Source organism: Octopus bimaculoides, chromosome 11, assembly GCF_046866305.1.
Source record: "Octopus bimaculoides isolate indiv1 chromosome 11, ASM4686630v1, whole genome shotgun sequence".
Taxonomy (NCBI): domain Eukaryota; kingdom Metazoa; phylum Mollusca; class Cephalopoda; order Octopoda; family Octopodidae; genus Octopus; species Octopus bimaculoides.
Genome location: NC_142938.1, coordinates 18,743,447 through 18,762,064, shown reverse-complemented (window position 1 = coordinate 18,762,064; position 18,618 = coordinate 18,743,447). Strand labels below are relative to the sequence as shown.

Here is an 18,618-nt window from a genome sequence, read left to right as displayed (position 1 = left end):
TATATATATATGTATATATATATATATATATATGTATATATATATATGTATATATATATATATATATATATATATATATATATATATATATATATATATATGTATATATATATATATATGTATATATATATATATATATATGTATATATATATATATATGTATATATATATATATATATATATATATATATATATATGTATATATATATATATATGTATATATATATATATATGTATATATATATATATATGTATATATATATATATATGTATATATATATATATATGTATATATATATATATATGTATATATATATATATGTATGTATATATATATATGTATGTATATATATATATATATGTACATATATATATATGTATATATATATATATATATATATATGTATATATATATATATATGTATATATATATATATGTATATATATATATATATGTATATATATATATATGTATATATATATATATATGTATATATATATATATATGTATATATATATATATATGTATATATATATATATGTATATATATATATATATATATATGTATATATATATATATATGTATATATATATATATGTATGTGTATATATATGTATGTGTGTGAATGTATATATATATATATGTATGTGTATATATATATATGTATGTGTGTGAATGTATATATATATGTATGTGTATATATATATATATGTATGTGTGTGAATATATATATATATATATATATATATATATATATATATGTATGTGGGTGTATATATATATGTATGTATTTGTGTGTGTGTGTATATATATATTTCAAAGCAGTGAAGAAGAGAATACTAGATTTAAAAATAAACCCAACAATTATTTGTAAAAAGAAAAAGGGAGGAGGGGGGATTACAATAATAATAATAATGAAATGAAACCAATAAACATTAAAAAAAAAATAATGTAAAAACATAACGAAAAATTAATGATATTCCCTCATCACTGACTTCTTCCCAATATAAGTAAAAACAATCATGAAAAATATATATACCCGCTTGTGTGTGTGTGTGTATACCTAAAGAAAGGAAATACAAGAATTGAAAATTAGAAAGGAGGTCAAGACTATTAAAAATTCCGTTATACATACATCAGTGTAACTTATATTGTACGTGTGTGTATATACAGTCTGTTACAGTCTGTCAGATACCGCCCATGATGAATACCACAAGGTATTGAAAATACGTATTCGCCTTTATATATTTAATCCTTTATATTGAACACTCAACATTTCATATATTCAAGAAGACATATTCCATATATTCAATAAGACATTCAATACTTCATTTCATCGTACTATCCATTTTTATATTATATATTATATATATTCCATATTCTATATCCCACATTAATTTTACAAGAATATACATAAAACATAAAAAACAGACAGAGTTGGAACTCTTTTAAATAAAATAATATATTCCTCTATACACGATCATACAAAACCCTTCTTTTGTATTTATTTTTACTCACATATATATATATATATATATATATATATATATATATATATATGTATGTATATGTGTCTGTATATGTGTCGGTGTTTGCGTGTGTATGTATATGTGTCTGTGATTGTGTGTGTACGTATATGTATCTGTATGTGTGTAGGTGCATGGTTTTGTGGTTGGCATGTTGCACTCATGATTTCAAGATCATGGTTTCAATTTTCAGACCGAGCAGTGCATCATGTTCTTGAGCAAAACACTTCATTTCATGTTGCTCTGCAATTACCGTGGCATCTGACGTTTGGCACACACCGTGCACCTGTACAGGTGGATTTGATTTGATGGAGAGAATAAGCCAATGTATAGCACATACATTTGGTCATTGTAAAAACCAATTAAAAAAATCATCTGAGCAGGTTGTTCATCAACAGGTGCTTGCGTAGTATACTTAAAATCATTTGGCTCGAACACATAAGCAATATGGAGCTATGGCAAAGAAGGAATCAAGTTTCGATTAGGGAACAAATATTTAAGAAAAAGTTGAAGTGGATTGGTAGCACAATTAGAAAGGACACACCAAATGTAGCAAAAAGTGCTTTACAGTGGAATCCGGATGGATATAGAAAGAGGGGTAGGCCTAAGAACTCGTGGCGTAGATCAACACAAAAGGAACTAGAGAAAGGGGGACATTCATGGCAGAGTATAAGTACAGAAGCGAAAAATTATGCGACATGGAATTCAATTATAAGTGGCCTATACTCCGCGTTTGAGGGTTAAAGGCAAGAAAGAAGAAAAGGTTGTTCAGCAAGAAGTTATATGACCTTCTCTTGTTGTTTACAAAAGGAGAGTCCACCACGTATATTTGATAATTTATGGCAGTGGTTCTCAATCATTTTTGTATCCATGAATTCCTTTGTTTCCCATTTTACTTGGGTGGACCCTCATATCATCCTCATCCTCATCATAGTCATTATTTAGAGTCTGCTTTCCATGCTGGCATGGGTCAGATGGTTTAGCTGGAACTGGTAAGCCAGAGGACTGCACCAGGTTTTAGTCTGATTCGGCATGGTTTCTCTGGCTGGATGCCCTGCCTAATGCCAACCACTCCAAGAATGTAGTGGATGCTTTTTACGTGCTACCGGCATCAACCACAACTACGATTTCACTTGACTTGACAAGTCTTCTCAAGCACAACATATTGCCAAAGGTTTTGGTCTCTTATCACCTCTATGAGGCCTAATGTTTGAAGGGTGCCTTCTATGTGCCTGTTATTGGCGGAATTTGAACTCAGAACTTAACGGCAGACGAAATACCGCTAAGCATGGTGTGCTAACGTTTCTTCCAGCTCGCCGCTTTCTACTGCTAGATAACCTTCTGAATGTCAACCACTTTACAGAGTGTAACAAGTTTTTTTGTTTTTTTTTGCACTGAGGTTGTCAAGTAATTTGCAAGACTTAGAAGAATATAGAGTGGAAAGGAGAAAAGCTCATACTACTAAGTGGCGAGTATTTGAGAGGCTTACTTTATACCAGATATTAAAAGGCTAAGGTGGGGTAGAAGGACAAGCACAGGTGTCTTGTCATAGAGGAGATTATATAGCTACCCCACTCCCTTGTGTGATATACAGAGCTGAGGGAAAGTATTTGAGGGGATAAAAAGAAGGTAGTGATGGGAGTGCAGGGGACAATGAAGAACTTGTCTTTTGTGTTGAATGTTAAATAAATGCATAAAGGAAAATAATGGAGAACCTTGCAGCCTTAAACAACCAACTGAGGGAGATGGAAGCAAAAATTCAGTCACTGTGAAAGAGGAGGAAAGAAACAAACCTAGATGAGAATGAGGGAAGGAAGCAGGTGGAAGATAGAAATATTTTGTGAGGAAGACAAGAGGGGGTAGGGGATAGTAGCAGGTAAGTGAAGATGGAGAGATTTGGGCTGAAAAAGAAGAAGGGAGGAAATTGAGAAATTGGGCAAACCTGGTGGAAGAGAGAGAGAGAGAGAGAGAAAAGGACTTCAGCTGAAAGAAAACGAGTGTTATGTATGTATGTATATGTGTGTAGGTATGTGTTGTATGTGTGTATATATATATATGTGTGTGTATATATATATATACATATACATATATATATATATATATATACATATATGTGTGTATGCATCTGTGTGTGTGTGTATATATCTATATATATGTGTGTATATATATATATATACAATATATACATATATATGTGTATGCATCTGTGTGTGTATATGTATACATATACATACACACACACACACACACACACACACACACACACACACACATATTTACCAATAAAAGTATGGTAGACACACTCTTGATATAGTTGTTTTTTGGGGGGTTTTTGTCTGGGTTTTTTTTTTACCTTTTTATACCATTTTTGAGAAGAGGTCTGTCTTTGTTTCTGTTGAGAATTTGCTTCTTTCTGTCCTACCACCACCACCCCTCTTCTCTCCTTCTCTTGAAGAAGAAATCAGCATCAGCAACAAAGAAAATCTTATTTGATTGTTGCCATGGTTACACAGACAAAACAAAAATCTGCATGAAAGGCAGTCATCGGTATGTGGATGTTTTCGGTGTAGTTTGGGGCAGTTAAATATGGACATGTGTGGGGTGAAGTGTGGTGGGTGGAGGGGTATTGGTGCTAGTAGTTTGAAGATTTTTCTAAGGTGCCTTTTACCAATTTCTAATAGAAATAGTTTCTATATTGTTGTTGTTCTTTTTCTTCTTTGTTAATTGTCCACAACTAAAAAGTTTAGTCTATCTCTGTCTCTATAACTATCATCAATTTGTTCTATTAGATTATATCTCTCTCTCTCTCTCTCTCTTTCGTGATCGATCTCTACATACATAAATGTGTGTGTGCAGGTGTGGCTGTGTGGTTAAGAAATTTGCTTCCCAACTACAGAGTCCTGGGTTCAGTCCCACTACATGGCATCTTGAGCAAGTGTCTTCTACAATAGCCTCGGGCCGACCAAAGCCTTGTGAGTGGATTTGGTAGACAGAAACTGAAAGAAGCTGAAAGGTGGTGAGCTGGTAGAAACGTTAGCACGCTGGGCGAAATGCTTAGCAGTATTTCGTCTGCCGCTACGTTCTGTGTTCAAATTCCGCCGATGTCAACTTTGCCTTTCATCCTTTCGAGATCGATTAAATAAGTACCAGTTACGCAATGCAGTCGATATAATCGACTTAATCCGTTTGTCTGTCCTTATTTGTCCCCTCGCCCCTTGTCGCAGTAAAGAAATAAGAAACTGAAGAGAAGCCCATTGTGTGTGTGTATGTGTGCATGTTGTCCCCCACCACTGGTTGACAACTGGTGTCGGTCGGTGTGCTTATGTCAACTGTAACTTAGTGGTTCAGCAAAAGAAACTGGTAGAATATGTATCCAGCTTAGAATAAAAATAAGGACTGGGGATGATCCTTTTGACTTGAAATTCTTCGAGGTGGTGCCCCAGCATGGCCACAATCTAATGACTGAAACAAGTAAAAGATATTTTTTAAAAATGTGCAGATATAGGCGCAGGAGTGGCTGTGTGGTAAGTAGCTTGCTTACCAACCACATGGTTCTGGTTTCAGTCCCACTGCGTGGCATCTTGGGCAAGTGTCTCCTACTCTAGCCTTGGGCCGACCAAAGCCTTGTGAGTGGATTTGGTAGGCGGAAACTGAAAGAAGCCCATCGTATATATGTATATATATATGTGTGTGTCTGTGTGTCTGTGCTTGTCCCCCCTAGCATTGCTTGACAACCGATGCTGGTGTGTTTATGTCCCCGTCACTTAGCGGTTCGGCAAAAGAGACCGATTGAATTTTATCTGACACAGGCAAGCATGGAAAAGTAGACATTAAAATGTTGATGATGATATGCGTATATTTTATAATATATAAATGGTGTCCCGGGGTCGATTTGTTCAACTAAAGGCGGTGCTCCAGCATGGCCACAGTCAAATGACTGAAACAAGTAAAAGAGTAAAAGAGTAAAAAAGAGTATATAAAAAAATGTGCAGATATAAAAAAAGTGTGCAGGAGTGGCTGTGTGGTAAGTAGCTTGCTTGCCAACCACATGGTTCCAGGTTCAGTCCCACTGTGTGGCACCTTGAGCAAGTGTCTCCTACTATAGCCTCGGGCTGACCAAAGCCTTGTTGTGAGTGGATTTGGTAGACGGAAACTGAAAGAAGCCCGTCATGTATATGCATATATATATATATATATATATATATATATATATATATATACACACATATATATATATATATATATATATATATATACATATATATATATATATATATATATACATATATATATATATATGTGTGTGTGTGTTTGTGTTTGTCCCCTCCACCATTGCTTGACAACTGATGCTGGTGTGTTTATGTCCCCGTAACTTAGCGGTTTGGCAAAAAGAGACCGATAGAATAAATACTAGGCTTACAAAGAATAAGTCCTGGGGTCGATTTGCTCGACTAAAGACGGTGCTCCAGCATGGCCGCAGTGAAATGACTGAAACAAGTAAATGAGTAAATGAGCTGTAGCTGTGTGGTTAAGTAGTTTGCTTCCCAGCCATGTGGTTTTGTGTTCAGTCCCATTGTGTGGCACCATGGGCAAGACTCTTCTACCGTAGACTCGAAGTAGCCAAAGCCTTGTGAGTGAACTTGGTAGAGAAAAATTGTGTGTGTATATAATAACTGAAAATTTCTACATCTTTGTGTTCAAAAACAAAAAAATCAAATATGAAATATTTTGTGTGCCTTCTTTACTCTTTGCCCCTCTGTGACAGCTAACCACCAAGGACAAGCCATGTGTGTGTGTGTGTGTGTGTGTGTATTTTTCTGACATAACATGATGGTTGTGAATGTCATTGTCATACAAGCAATGTCGTTTGTTTTCTAGTCTTCCATGAAAACAGGTGAGGGTTGGTGACAGGAACAGCATCCAACCATTGAAAATATACCACATTGAATTTTATCTGACACAGGCAAGCATGGAAAAGTAGACATTAAAATGTTGATGATGATATGCGTATATTTTATAATATATAAATAGTGTCCTAGAATTAACTATCTATTTTATTGAAATCGGAGAATTTTTTTTAAAAACTCAATTTTATTTATGTTTATCATGTTTAATTTTTGTTGAAAGTATATAAATTTTTAATTTTGTTTATAATTTTATAATTTTTATAATAATTTTATTTTCACTCCTGTCAAATCCTTCTTGTCTGCCCACAATAGTTTTTTTTTTTTTTTTTTTTTTTTTTTCAATTTGGCTGCAATCATTTTCTCTACCTCTACCCTCCGGGTGGATCAGTAGTTTAGCTGAACTTAGAGAACACATTCAGTTAGATGTGCAGGAGATAACTATAACTTCTGAAATGCTTCAGAATGTATTCAAAGACAGATTTGAAATTTGTAGGGATACAGAGCACATGTTGAAAATTTTCAATAAAGTTTTGACATAAAATTTATAAATTTATTTGTTTTGGTATCTTAATTAAGTAATGAACTTAAAATTCTGTCATCGTCATCATCATCTAATGTCCATTGTCCATGCTGGCATGGGTTGGACAGTTTGACCAGGGCTGACAAGCTCGAAGACTGCACTAGACCCCAGTCTGATTTGGCATGGTTTCTATGGCTGGATGTCTTTCCTAAAGCCAACCACTCCAAGGGTATAATGGGTGCTTTTACGTGCCACCAGCATGGGTGCCATTTGCGTGACACCAGTATCTGCCACAAGTGGCTACATGGTCTTCTTCTCAAGCACAGCATAACGTCAAAGGTCTCAGTCGTTCATCATTGCCTTCATGAGGCCTGACACTCGAAATGTACTTTTGTACTTTGGTCTCTGAGGCTTCTCTATTCCCAGTTTTAACCTCCAAGATTGGAATTCCATCTCTAAATCTTCTACAGATTCAACTACAAAGACTAGGTCATCAGCAAACAGAAGCTCTCATGGAACTTGAACAGCTGGTCTTAAACTCCTGTCATGGCCTGTAGGATTGCATTGAAAAGAAAGTTGTTGAGGACTGAGAACTGATTTGACCCATCCCTACATATTATCATTAATTTGTCTCTAAACTCACTGCTGACTCTCACCTTGCTGACTTTTCCTCTGTACATAGTGTGTATGGCTCACACAATTCATTCAGCAATTTCTAGCTTCTCTTGGTGACAACCAAATTACTAAGCATGGGACTTTGACAAAACAGTCTTCCTCAGTTCAGCAAATACTAAGGTGGCTTAGTCTTAGCTAAGTATTTCTCCTTTACTTGTCCCTCTAGCGAGATGGCATCAGTAGTCATTCTTTCTAGTGCAAATACAAACTACATTTCATCTAGGTTCTCTTCCTAATCTGTTCAGTTACGACACTTTCTAATAACTTCCATAACCTGGTCCAGTAATTTGATGCTTCTGAAATTGCCTGTCTCAAGTGCATGACTTTTGCCCATGTAACAGTCGATGATTGTTCAGCTACACCAATCGTTGGGCGTGGTACCTTCCCATATAACCTGATTGACAATATAAGTGACAATGCACATTCACACACACACACAGATATGTGGCCAAAGAAGTCTCTGTGCAGTTGCTTGACCTGCTAGAAATAGCAACCGATTCTCACTTAAGCCACTCTCATGTAGAATCAGAACAAGCAACTACTTTCCCTTACAGATGTAGGCAAAGTACTCTCGACCTCCTAGAAGTTTCCACACATTCAAACTGAACCTAAGGCTACATGGTTGGGAGGTAAACCACTCAACCACATGGCTTTGCCTTAAATGTTCAACTTCTTGGAATTTACTTTTCTCAACCAGAATGGAGAGATGAGAGGAATATTCATCTATGATAATAAAAACAAAAATGCTTTTTTTTATGTTTGTTTCATTTATTTACTGTTGTTGTTGTTGTTGTTGTTGTTATTTCATGGTATAAAGCTTCGTAATAGTTGTATTTGTCTTTACATTTTTTTTCTTTTTTGTGGGGACACGCTATGTGTCTGTCTGTCTGTCTGTGTGTGTATTTATGATTTGTTTATATTCTAAAATACCATATTGCTATTTATATTATTTATGTGTGCAGTATTGCCACAGACACTCGTGTGCGCACGCGTGTGTGCGTGTGTATAATTTTATTGTATATAATATAAAACAAATTTGAATTAAAACAAAATAATAAAGCAAAAAAAAAAAACAGAAAGAGCGGGAGAGAGAGAAAAGGAAGGAAGAAAAGAAGGAAGGAAGTCATTGCTTATGTATCTTCATCTCATCAGTTTGACTTCCAGCCAAGCGTGGTGTAATGTAGCCGTGAAGTCGGAGACAGTGGCGACACTGGCGGTGAAGGGTGGGGGGTGGGGGGTCCTATGTTGCTAACGAGTTGCCATCTTCAGACACCGTGTGACTTTGCTTCTTAATGAAAGAAACATTTTATAGGCTCTTTTACTCTTTCTGTTTCTATCCACATTGAAACTTTATCATCATCATTATTATTATCATTATTATTATTATTATTATTATTATTTGTTATTTGCCCCTCCTCACCTTCTCCACTACCCCCCCCCCCCAGCGCTATAACCATTTCGTTCCAAAGTGTCGGTTGGAGGATGTGGGAGGAAGGAGGAGGTGGAAGAGAACAGAATATAAAACTTTATTCATTGTATTTTTATTATTATTATTATTATTATTATTATTATTGTTATTATTGTTATTATTATTATTGTTGTTATTATTATTACTATTGTCGTTATAGTTTTTATATTTCTTGATTTATTTAGATATAGTGTGGGTAGGGAAGGGAGAGATATTTCTAGCTTTTTTTTTTGTTTGGTGGGTGGGGTGGGGGGTTTGTATGTGTTGTCTTGTGTATTTTTTTTTTGGTGGCGAGGGTTTTTTTTTGGGGTTTTTTTAAATTTTTTTTTTTTTTTTGTCCATGAAAGAAAAATTCAAAAATTAAGAAGCGGAGAAGTGATGGGGACAGGAAAAAGAAAAATCATTTTAGAATGGGTGTTTCTTTTACAAACAAGTCTGTGATGTGTGTTAATTTGGTGTTTCCTTGTGGTGTGTGTGAGTGTTTTGTTTATATATATCTATCTATATATATATATATATATATATTTATATTTATTTATATGTATGTATACGTATAAATGTGTGTGTGTAGTGTGTGTGTTTGTGTACATATATATATATATATATATATATATATATATATATATATATATATATATATCTCGTCGTCGTTGTCGTTTAACGTCCGCTTTCCATACTAGCATGGGTTGGACGATTTGACTGAGGACTGGTGAAACCAGATGGCTACACCAGGCTCCAATCTGATTTGGCAGAGTTTCTACAGCTGGATGCCCTTCCTAACGCCAACCATTCAGAGAGTGTAGTGGGTGCTTTTATGTGTCACCCGCACGAAGGCCAGTCAGGCGGTACTGGCAACGGCCACGCTCGGAAAAAAAAAAGAAATTCATGTGTCACTCGCACAAGAGCCAGTCCAGGGACACTGGCAACGATCTCGCTCGAAAGATTTCATGTGTCGCCCGCACATGAGCCAGTCCAGGGGCATATATATATTGGAGTCTTGGAATATTTGCATGGACTTACTGAATTTAAGAAGTGGTCTTACTTGGTTATGAGTTGACTTTCACCTTGTAAGTGTGTATATATGTATGTGCATGTATGTTTATTAATAAGGTGAAAGGGAGTGATAGGTGAGATGGTTGGCATAAAAAAAGCAAACAAACATGGGGAAAAAAGGGGAGATATATATTATAAAATAGGTGGGTGTTTTTTAAATATTCAATGACAATCCAGCCAAAATTCCTGCAAATGGTGGTGTAAAGTTAACCTTTGGTATACTCCAGGTAAATAAAGGTATATACCAATGGCAGAAAAATGTGATGTGATTGAGCAAATCTGAGGTCAGTTTTGAAATTAGAACCCAAAAATAAGTCTAAAACAGCTCTATGATTTTATGCCAGAAAATAAAAGTTGTATTTTGTTCAGCAGTGTAATTGGTGTTTTTCTTTTTGCTGTTTTTTTTACTATTGAATAATTCATATTTATTCTGTATTTTTGCTCTTTCAGGAGTTCTCCGCTCAAGAAGCTTACCTTCCTTGTGAGTACAATTTTATATACTCTCTTCTTTTCCAGTCAATGTTTATTTCTTACATACCCACAACCACGATTAAGGCACCACATCCCCTAACACTACCAGTCTAAATGTCTCCTAAAATTTTTCCTTCAAACTCACAAGAGCCGTTTTCTGTTGGCATGGCTGAGTGGTTTGGGGGTTAAGAAGTTTTGCATTCAGTCCCACTGCATGGTACCCTGGGCAAGTGTCTTCTTTTTATAGCTTGTGAGTGTGAGAGTGTTTCTGTCTGGGAGTATTTCTTTCTTGACCTTGTGTGATTGTTGTAAATGAATGTCATTCATTTCCAATATTCTGTTCTGTGAAAACACGTCTGGCTTTAAGGAAATATTATGTTGCTTTGGAACAGGTAAGGGTTAGCAACAAGAAGGGCATCCTGTCATTGAAACCCTGCCTCAATAAACTCTGTCTGGTTCATGCAAGCATGGAAAAGTGAACGTTAAAATGAGGATGACTACACTTCCCCTGAATAAAATATCAGGTTATTTTTCGAGCGAGATCATTGCCAGTGCCCTTGGACTGGCTCTTGTGCGGGTGGCACATAAAATACACCATTTTGACCATGGCCGTTGCCAGTACCACCTGACTGGCTTTCGTGCGGGTGACATGTAAGAGCACCCGCTACACTCTCTGAGTGGTTGGCGTTAGGAAGGGCATCCAGCTGTAGAAACTCTGCCAAATCAGATTGGGGCCTGGTGTAGCCTTCGGGTTCCACCAGTCCTCAGTCAAATCGTCCAACCCTTGCTAGCATGGAAAGCGGACGTTAAACAATGATGATGATGATGATGATTTTGTTTATTTATTTATATATTTATTTGTTAAGTCTCCCTGGTGAGCATGGAGAAAGGAGCCATGCTTCTAATCTTTGCAGGCTCTTAGACTTGTAAGCTTGATGTTGTAGGTCAACACTTGGTGGAATGAAACAAACAAGGAAAAGATTCTTGGGAGGGCAATGTCCTTGGAAGGAAGTGTTGGAGTGAAAGTTGGATCTGAGTGAGTCAGAAGTGATTGAATGGTGGAGACAGACCAGCCAGTTCCATAAAACAGAAGCCATTATAGTAGTGTGGTGCATGCCTGAGTGATTATACTTTTGGTTACCATACTTTTCTTGGAATACATTACCTTTGTTTCAATTAATTCATGAAGAATTTAGTAAAATACCTTTGTCCTTATTAAGCCGGTGTTTGGAACAGAGTTTAGTATGATATTGGGATGGGAGATTTTAATTTAGATCACCTTAAAGGTTTTGGACAGCCCAGGGCTATGGTAGAAGACACTTGCCAAAAGTGCCATTGAGTGAGACTGAACCCAAAATGTGGTTGGGAAGTAAATTTCTTACCACACAGTGTGTATGTGTATGTATATATTATATATATATACTTTATTTAAAAGCAGCAGAAATATAAGAAAAAACTGTTACTCAGAGTTTCACATTCCTGTTCATCAGACAGTTTTGTTATATATATATATATATATATATATATATATATATATATATATATATAAATATATAGATAGATAGATAAAACTTACTTGGAAAAGGATGCATGGCGTTCAATCATATAATATAATATAAATAATATATATATGCATATATACATACGTATATGTACATAGTTACATGTATTCATATGCATATGTGGGCACAGGACATCACAAAACATAAACAACAAAAAATGTGAAGTACAAGGACATGGAATATGAGCTTATTTTGCGAACAATGAAAGAAACAAATGGAAACCAAGATGAACAACACAAAGAACGACCCTTCATCAGTTGTTGGTTGTTTTTCTAATCCGTATTGCAAGCAATTCACAACAAGATACACCTTCAATAAAACAGTTGCTCCTGCAAAGCAAATCAAATAAAATTTGGGATTTTGCGGAGGGTCGAAATTGGTGACAAATACAAGACAGTGAAAACAAACAGGAAGGGTTGCTAAGCCTCAACGAAGTTGTGGTGGTGAATGTTAAGAAACAAGCTTAGACAGGAGACAGACAAGAATATGTCCTTCTTGTCCAGCTGCAGCAGGAAGAAAGAATGAAACACAAGTTAGGAGAGGTAAGAAAAATGGTCAATGGTCACATGGGAGCCACGTGAGCAAAGGAAGAGTGAGAGAGAGAGAGTGACAGACAGAGAACTGTGAAGGGGAGAGGAAAAGATTTGGAGATAGGATAAGAGAGAAAAATAGAGAGGGAGAAGGGGAGGTAAAAGAATAAGAGAAAGGAAGGAGAAAAAATGAAAGTAAAAGGATAGAATAGTGGGAGAAGAGGAGGTAAAAGAATAAGAGAAAGGAAGGGAGAAAACGACAGAGTAAAAGGATAGAATAGTGGGGGAAGAGGAGTAAAAGAATAAGAGAAAGGAAGGGAGAAAATGAAAGAGTAAAAGAATAGACTAATGAGAGGAGAGGAGGTAAAAGAATAAGAGAAAGGAAGGGAGAAAATGAAAGAGTAAAAGGATAGAATAGTGGGAGAAGAGGAGGTAAAAGAGAAAGGAAGAGAGAGAAAAAAACAAAAGAGTAATAGGAAGAATAGAGAGTCGCATCAGAATTAAGATAAAACTTACTTGGAAAAGGATGCATGGCATTCAATCATATAATAATCTAAATAATATATATATATGCATATATACAATCATATATGTACATATATATGTATATATTAGAGTATGAATATATGTTCATGTGTTTACATGCATCAGTTTATGTATATGTGTGTGTGTTCTGTTTGTGGCTGCAACAGAGATGCATTTCCCTTTCTGCTGCACTTGGAGTCTTGTCCTCTATTAACTTTGGTAAGACCCCAATTTCTTGTTGTTTGTGTCTCCCAATAACACCAATGTAGGTGAGTGGGTTTTGCCCTTTATTAGGCTGCAGCGGTCTCCAAATTATAATATCTAGTACGGCCTGGTGTTCAGCACAATAACAGTTGCCAGCAAACCTTATCCTGCAGTGAGCAACAATAGTAGAGATGGGTGGATTGTGTCCATAAATTTCCTTTTTTTTTTATAAGTACTCAAAACATTTATAAGAGAAAATATAACAGTACTTGTTGATTCAAGGCACTTGAAGTCATTTCTTGATTTCTTTTTTTTTTTTTTTGGTGCAATAAATTGTTTTTTACCTGTGCACTTCTGGTTCTTGTAGTCTAAAACAAAGACCTTCCTTCTTGGTCACAATATGTATGTGTGTTTATATGAGGGGGTACTGAAAACTTCCTGGCTTTGGGTAAAGGAAAATACAGCAGGATCAGCTAATTATGATTTTATTCAACGTATTTCCCTCGTGGATTCACACACTTATTGCAGCGACCCTTCAGGTTTTCTAAGCCCTATAAAAGAACTCAGAAGGTTGGGCCTCTAACCAGGCCTTTCGCAATGCCCTTAAAGCCAGGAACCTTTCAGCACCATCTTATATAGTTGTGTCTGTTTCATTTTAAGTTTGTTTTTCTACTCTAGCATGGTTTAGGAGGTAATTGAGATAGGATTTTTTTACAGCTAGATGCTCTTTTTGTCACCAACATCTTTCCCTATTTTTCAAGTAAAGGTACTTTTTTCTTAATTTGAAAAGGCAAAGTTAGCAGAAATGGACATGGGGAATACCAACAAACAACTGGTTGGAGTCCAGCCACAAAATAGCAATGTCCCCATTTGTGGCCATAGTTCTGCAGAGGGTTGTAAATATTAACACACACATGAAGATCCCCTTCGGTCATGAATGACCATGGGATTGCACCGAGAAAGTTCCCCTCCAAGGCACAGGTCCGGGCAAGGTTGTTTATGGAAGACCAGCATTCGCCCAAGTATACCAGCCTCTACTCTCCACACCACCGATATTATCCAAGGTAAAGGCAAAGGCCAGTACAGCTTGACACCAGTGATGTTACAACTCATTTCTACCGCTGAGTGAACTGGAGCAAAGTGAAGTGCAATGTCTTGCTCAAGAACACAACATACAGCCTGATCTGGGAATCGTACTCGCTACCTCACGATTGTGAGCTCGATGCTCTAACCACTGAGCCATGCGCCATCACACACACAAAGTATATGTATATATGTACTCAAGACTTCATTCATTTTCCATCAACTGAATTTCCTCAGAAGGGCATTGAGCAATTCAGTCTGTAGTAAAAGACACATGCTCAAGGCACCATGCAGTGGTACTGAACCTGAAGTGATGTGGTTGAAAAGCAAACTTCTTAACCACATAGCCATGACTTTGCCTTAACTCACACACACACACACACACACACACACACACACACACACACACACACACACACACACACACACACACACACACATATTTATGTATGAATGAGTAAAGATATATTTGTGTATCATATCATTTTTAATAATTTCTTTTATTTAATTGTTTTCTTTTAGTTCATTGTTTTATATTTTTATTTTTCGTTTTATTTTATTTTATTTTATTTTATTTTTTTCTTCTTCTTCCCCTCATCCAAGCTATTCTCTTCGTGGTTTGGTTTGAGAATAAATCACTTAGAGAAATTCAGAAATTCACAATCCGTTGCTCAAAGCTGTGTTGTTTGCAAACGAGCTAGGCAAGGCAAGAACAACAACAGCAACAAAGAAAGAGAAAAAAAAGAAGAAACAAACAGGGGATAATATAACCACCACCACTCACTGGGTGGGTGGGGCTTTGTGTTTTTTTTTTTTTTTTTGTTTTTTTTCTCTTTCCTTAATATTTTTAAGAAGTGAATTTGCTGGAGTGGATGAAAGTGGTGTGGTGCAGTGAGGTGTAAGAGGAAGAGGGGGGGGGGGGGGCGAGGAGAAAGAGTTGCGGTATGGTGGTGGTGGTGGTGGTGGTGGTGATGGTGATGGGTGTAGAGTGGCTAAGAGGGGGATGGAGAAGAAGAAGATGAGGCTGTGGGTAAGGAAGAGAGATGATGGCGTTACGGAAACTGGAAGGTTTAGATGATGGAGCGAGCGCGCACGCGTGTGAGTGCATGTGTGTGTGTGTGTGTGTGTCAGAGATGGAGAAAGAGTGGAAAATAAATGATAGAGATGTGATTAATAAAAAAAGATGTGGGGAAAACGAGAGAGAGAGAATTATGATACTGAGAGGAAAATGTAAGAGAAAGAGAGAGAAGGATGTATAGTATTGGTTTTGTATGCTTGCCCAGGGCCATAATATCTGGGTGGGGGTGGGGAGTGTTTGTTGTTTAATTTATTTGGTCTCAGTATATGACTGGTATTTATTGTATGACCCATGGATGGATCAAGGCTAAGTAGATGTCTCTCATCCCCCCCCCCCCAGTGAGAGTAAGGGTGGGATTTGAACTCTGTGTTGGAAGGAACAGCTAAATACAAATTTTTACCATTTTGTTACCCCCCACCTCCACACCTTTGATCATATTAGAAATGAGAGATAGAGGTGGATTGAGACAGGAAGAGAGAGAGAGACAGACAGACAGACAGCGAGAGAGAGACAGACAGACAGAGACAGAGAGAGAGAATGAGACCAAGGCAGAGTTGAAAGTAGAAACATGAAAATGAGAGTGTGTGTGTGTGTATGCAAAAAAGAAAGAGAGAGAGAGAGAGAGAGAGAGAGAGAGAGAGTGTGTCATACAGACAGGTAGGGAGAGCAAGAGATGGGCACACACAAAATGAAAGAGATGGACAGGTAGAGAGGAAAAGATAGATAGACAAACATGAGAGACAAAGAGAAAGTTAGAGAAAGAAAGAGACACAGGGTTATATAGACAGGTAGGAAGAATAAGAGATAGATGGATTCAAAGAGAAAGTGGTGAACAGGAAAAGAGAAAAGAGAGCAGGGAGAGGAGAAAGCAAGGGATGATGGGATGGGAAGAGGAAATCACAAGGCCAATGCTTAAAATGGGTTTTGGAATGTTGTTCTGCCTTGTCTGGCACAGCTGATCTGAGAGCCAGCTTCTGGAAGCCGAGGAGTGAGTGAAACAGATGAAGTGAAGAGAGAAAGGGAGAGAGAGATTGACAGTGATGGATGCCTAGACAGGGCTGTGTGTTGTGACCATACAACCAGAAGGAAAAAAGGAAACAAAAAAGGTGGCAGTGGGAGGTGGTGTTGGTGACATTGAGCAGGCGGGGGGGGGGGGGGGGGAACAGGATATATAGAGAAACAGCAAAACACACACACAAGAACTAATATCATAGTAACACTATTGAACATTTAGAAATCAATGGATTATTATAACTCCTTTTTTCAGTGTGTGTGTGTTTCATGATTGTTTACCATTTTTTTTTGCCTCAGTTCTTATTTCTTCTTTCTCACTTTCTCTTCTCTGTGTAAATATATATATGTATATGTGTATGCGTATATATATATATATATATATCACAAATATGTTTTCCTCTTGGACTGTGCTTTCTACACATTTTGATCAAATCCCCTACGAGTTAACTAACACAGGATCTCCTAATGACATTGTAAACTTCATGCAATCAAGGTATCCTTGGCATGAAGAGTAGCTTGCAGTCTACCCCTCATTTGGATAATTACTATCTCCGACATTCTGCTTGCTATGGTACATATGTAGCCTGGACTTTGTCTACTCCATTCATTAAGTTTGGGATGTATATATATATATATATATATATATATATATATATATCATCATCATCGTTTAACGTCCACTTTCCATGCTGGCATGGGTTGGACGATTTGACTGAGGACTAGTGAACCAGATGGCTACACCAGGCTCCAATCTGATTTGGCAGAGTTTCTACAGCTGAATGCCCTTCCTAAATGCCAACCATTCCGAGAGTGTAGTGGGTGCTTTTATGTGCCACCGACACGAAGGCCAGTTAGGCGGTACTGGCAACGCCCACACTCAAAATGGTGTATTTTATGTGCCACCTGCACGGGAGTCAGTCCAGCGGCAATGGCAATGACCTCACTCAAATGTCTTTTCACGTGCCACCGGCACAAGTGCCAGGAAGGTGACATAAAAATATATATATTTATATATATATATATATATATATATATATCGTTTTTTTATTTGGTTTGCAAGATCATTATGTAAATTCATGTGTTGAAGCATATTTTATTGTGTTTGGGGAGAGTCATTCTCTTTTAGTGCTCTATTATTTAACACACTCACCAGTTTGATTTCCACTCATTTACTTATTTATTTTTTCTCAAATTTTCATTGTGTCTTGCAACCTTTTCAATAGTCGTTGCCTCTGTTCATTATGAGAGCTGCGTACACACATGCATACACTGCACAAACGTTTGTTTGTTTGTGCGGTGTATGCATGTGTGTACATTTGTATGTATGCATGTATTCTGTGTATTTGTGTGTGTACCGCTGTCTCCTTGTGTGTGCATGTTTGAGTGTGCCTCAAAAGACACATTCAAAGATGCACACACAAGGAGTCAGAGGTACACACACATATGAGCATACAAACATGCACACTGACACACACATGCTCACAAACAAACAAACAAAAAGAACGCAGCTCTGATAATGGACAGAGTCAACAACTATTGAAAAGGTTGCAAGACACAATGAAAATTTTAGAAAAAATGAGTGGAAATTGAACTAGTGTTAAATAATAAGGCACTAAAAGAAAATGACTCTCTCCCCAGATACAATAATCATCATCATCATCATCGTTTAACGTCCGCTTTCCATGCTAGCATGGGTTGGACGATTTGACTGAGGACTGGTGAAACCGGATGGCAACACCAGGCTCCAGTCTGATTTGGCAGAGTTTCTACAGCTGGATGCCCTTCCTACATATATATATATATATATATATGTATGTATATATATATACATCTATAATCATTTTAATGTCCACTTTCCATGATTGCATGGGTCAGATGGAGTTTATTGCTGCAGTTTTTTCTGTGGCCTGATGCACTTTCCAAGCAAGGTAATATTTTCTGAAGTCAGACATGTTTTTGTAGAGTATTGGAAATGAATGACATTCATTTACTACAGTCAT

The 18,618-nt window shown here is 36.7% G+C and overlaps 1 protein-coding gene across 1 annotated transcript in view; it reads left to right on the top strand.

The window, feature by feature from the left end:
• Positions 1 to 10,604: 10,604 nt before the first annotated feature.
• Positions 10,605 to 18,618, top strand: part of LOC106878908 (dihydrolipoyllysine-residue succinyltransferase component of 2-oxoglutarate dehydrogenase complex, mitochondrial) — a 191,374-nt gene continuing 183,360 nt past the window's right edge. The window contains exon 1 of the mRNA XM_089359605.1: positions 10,605 to 10,632. The gene's annotated coding sequence lies outside the window, so the exon portion shown is untranslated. The remainder of the gene's footprint in view (positions 10,633 to 18,618) is intronic.